This window comes from Cryptomeria japonica, chromosome 3, assembly GCF_030272615.1.
Source record: "Cryptomeria japonica chromosome 3, Sugi_1.0, whole genome shotgun sequence".
Classification (NCBI taxonomy): Eukaryota; Viridiplantae; Streptophyta; class Pinopsida; order Cupressales; family Cupressaceae; genus Cryptomeria; species Cryptomeria japonica.
This window is the reverse complement of record NC_081407.1, coordinates 290,972,114-290,976,278: the sequence shown is the minus strand read 5'-3', so window position 1 is coordinate 290,976,278 and position 4,165 is coordinate 290,972,114.

Genomic DNA, 4,165 nt, shown 5'->3' with positions numbered 1-4,165 from the left:
AGAATGAATGAAGGTGAGAACATAACCCAATACAGTACAAGGTTAAAGGAGACTGTCAATCAAATAAAAGGAGCAGGAGGAACTATTGAAGAAAAGGATGTAACAAGTAAGTTGTTGAGAACACTTCTACCTGCTTATGCCATTCGAGTCTCTGCAATCAATGAATTAAGGTTTGTACCTAACATGCCAATTTCTTTGGATGCTACTATTGGCAAGCTACATGCATTTGAGTTAAGTAATTTTGATAACAGTGGGTCTTTAGTAAATAAAGTAGAATCTGCATTCAATTCTTTTCATATTGGTGAATCTGATGATTACAATGATAGAATGAGTAAGTACTCTGAAGGGAATCACAGTGGAGCAAATGAAAGATTTCGTAAGAACATGGAAGAAGTACACAAACTGTATGAGGAAATCAAGAAGCAAGAAGAGTTTGAAGCATTAGTAGCTAGAAGGTTACTGAGAGGAAAAGGTAAGTATAAAGGAAAGCTACCTTTAAAATGTTTCAATTGTGATAAAATAGGACATATGGCTTCTAACTGCCCTGACAAAGAATCTAGTGAAAAGAGAGAATACCGAGATAACAAGCAGAAAGACAACCAATACAGAGGACACTGAGACTTTAGAAGGAGAGATAGAAAGACATGTCTAGTAGCTGATGAGGAATCCAACGATGATAAATCTGATGAAACTGATATTGAGGAAGTTGTTTATGTGGCTATTAAAGATGGATCAGATGAAGAAAGGTATGAAGAAAAATCCCTAATATCTCACATAAATAATAATGATTCTTGGATCATAGACAGTCGATGCTCACATCATATGACAGGTGATAAACACAAATTTGTTAAATTAGAAGACTATGATGGAGGCTATGTAAGATTTGGTAATGATGCACCATGTTCGGTGAAAGGTAAAGGATCTATAACACTTCTTGACAATGCTAAATGTGATGATGTATACTGGGTTGAAGGTTTGAAATACAATTTGTTGAGTGTAGCACAGCTAAACAATACAGGATACCAAATAGAATTTCAGAAAGGAATTGTCAAAGTTCATGACAAGCATGGAAAGTTAGCTGCTACCGGCACACAAACAAAAGGTAATAAATTTCATCTTGACTCAACTTGGAACAAGTGTCTTTATGCAAAGATAGATGATACCTGGCTATGGCATAAAAGGTTTTGTCATGTAAATTTTGATAATCTGATCAAAATAAACAAGAAGCACCGAGTAAGAGGTCTACCGATCTGGAAAAACCTGAGAATGCTATGTGTCGAGGATGCCAAATGGGTAAGATGACAAGATCAAGCTTTACAAGTAAGTCCTACACTTCTAAAGGAATTTTAGATCTAGTACACACTGATCTTTGTGGTCCCATGAAAGTTCAAAGTTATTATGGTGATAAATATTTCATATTATTTGTGGATGATTACTCAAGGATGATGTCAGTTATGTTTTTAAAAGAAAAATTAGAAGCTTTTAAAATGTTTAAATGGTACAAGGAAAGAGTTGAAAATGAAACAGGAAGACAACTGAAATGTCTTAGATCTGATAGAGGAGGAGAGTTCACTTCTGATGAATTTAACTTATTCTGCAATGATCATGGTATAAAAAGGCAAGTATCTACACCGAGAACACCTCAGCAAAATGGGATAGTCGAGAGAAGAAACAGATCAATTATGGATTGTGCCAGAACCCTAATGATAGAAAAAAGGGAACCTCAAACATTTTGGAGAGAAGCAATCAGCATTGCAGTTTACACCCTGAACCGAGTTCAACTGAAGAAAGGAACTATGAAGACACCATATGAGATCTGGTATGACAAGAAACCTAATGTAAGTTATTTTAAAATCTTTGGAAGTAGATGCTATGTTCACAAAGATGACATAAATGGAAAGTTTGAACAAAAAAGTGAAGAAGGAACATTTCTTGGTTATTCTTCTAGAAGTAAAGCATTTAAATGTCTGATCAAATAATCTAACAAAATAGTAGAAAATGCAAATGTGAAAATTGATGAATTTGCAGAAAGAAATGATGAAGGAAATTCCAAAGAACCAGAAAATTATGAAGAATTCGTTTATGTTCAACCAAGAAGTCCTACCGAGAAAGCTGTTGAAGAAAATGAAGATAATGTCCAGTTACCGAGTGATAAAGAAGATCATACAGAGCCTACCGAGCCCATATTAGCCAAATATGTCAGAAGACATCATGCATCAAGTTAGATTATAGGAGATAAGGATGATCCAGTGATGACAAGGAACAAATTGAGACAGAACACGATGTCTGATATCTAAATTTGAACTGAGAATAGTAAAAGGGGCATTTAACAGTGAAGATTGGGTAAATGCTATGATAGAAGAGATTGATCAAATCAAGAAGAATGACACATGGACACTAATCCCAAGATCGAAGGACAAAAATGTAATCGGTACCAAGTGGATTTTCATAAACAAGCTAAATTAAAAAGGTGAGGTCATTCGAAAGAAAGCAAGACTAGTTTGCAAAGGTTATGCTCAAGAAGAAGGAATAGATTATGGTGAGACTTTTGCACCTATGGCTAGACTTGAGGGAGTAAGAACATTGTTGGCATATGCTGCTTTCAAAAATTTCAAGGTATATCAAATGGATGTTAAATCTGCATTTTTGAATGGTATGCTAGAAGGAGAAGTTTATATAGAACAACCTAAAGGATTTGTTGAAGACAAGAATAAAGATCGGGTATGTAAACTAAACAAAGCTTTATATGGTCTGAAACAAGCACCTAGAGCATGGTATGAGAGACTGCACTCTTACTTAATCAAGATTGGTTTTATAAGGACAAGTGAAAACAACAATATGTACATGAAGAATGATGAGGACAATGGAATACTGATCTCAGCCATATTTGTTGATGATATTATTTTTTGTGGTAATGACTCCTTATGCAAGAACTTTGGAAATGAAATGTGCAAAGAATTTGAGATGTCATTAATCGGTGAGATAAAATATTTTATAGGTTTACAGATACTACAAATGAAAGATGAGATTTTCATTACTCAATCCAAGTACATAAAGGAAATCTTGAAGAAATTTGGAATGGAGGATTCTAAACTAGTAAGTACTCATATGACTACTAATTGTAAACTATCAAAGAATGATGAATCTCCATCTATTGACGAGACACTTTACCGATCTATGATTGGAAAGTTGCAATATGTTGTACATAGTAGACCGGATATAGCACATGCAGTAGGTATTGTTGCAAGATTTTTTGCAGATCCCAAGGAAACCCATATGACAGCAATCAAGAGAATTTTCAGATACCTGAGAGGCAATAAAGATTATGGCTTAGTATATGAAAAGAAGAATGATTTTGATTTAGAAGTTTATACTGATGCTGATTGGGCAGGCAACATAGATGACAGGAAAAGCACAAGTGGTGGAGCTTTCTTTTTAGGAGAAAGACTAGTGAGTTGGCTTAGCAAGAAACAAGGATGCATTTCACAGTCAACAGTTGAAGCTGAATATGTTGCTGCAACATTGAATTGTACCAATATAGCATGGATCAAACAACTGTTGGAAGGTATAAATGAGAAGGTTACCAAGCCAGTAACTATATTCTATGATAATACGAGTGCCATTAACATTTCAAAGAATCCAGTAATGCACTCTAAGACAAAGCATATATCTATAAAGTATCATTATCTCAGAGAAGAAGTTCAAGAAAAGAAAGTTGTGCTGGAATATATCAGTTCAAAGGAGCAATTAGCAGACATCTTCACAAAGCTACTACCAAGGGACACTTTTGAGTATCTCAGAAGCAAGTTAGGGGTCTTACCCCTATCTTCTACTCACTGACAGAGTTCGGTGAAAGCATCAATTTGATGAATCTACAGAATATTATGTGTGGATTGATGTTGATTTACGCACTTTAGAAGGTTTTCTGAAGGTGTGCAGGAAATAGTGAATAGAGACAAGTTGCTCTGACTGAGACTGAGATGATACATAGCAAGGGAAATCACTTCACAGAGGAAGAAATCATGATTTAGTTCTTTTACTTTTTGGCATTGTTGTCAAAGGGGGAGAAGACTAAATGGTAAAGTCCTGAATGAAGAAGATAACAGAAGACTAATGACAGGGGGAGAAGATTACTGCAAAAGGGAGAAGACTAAATGCAAGACAA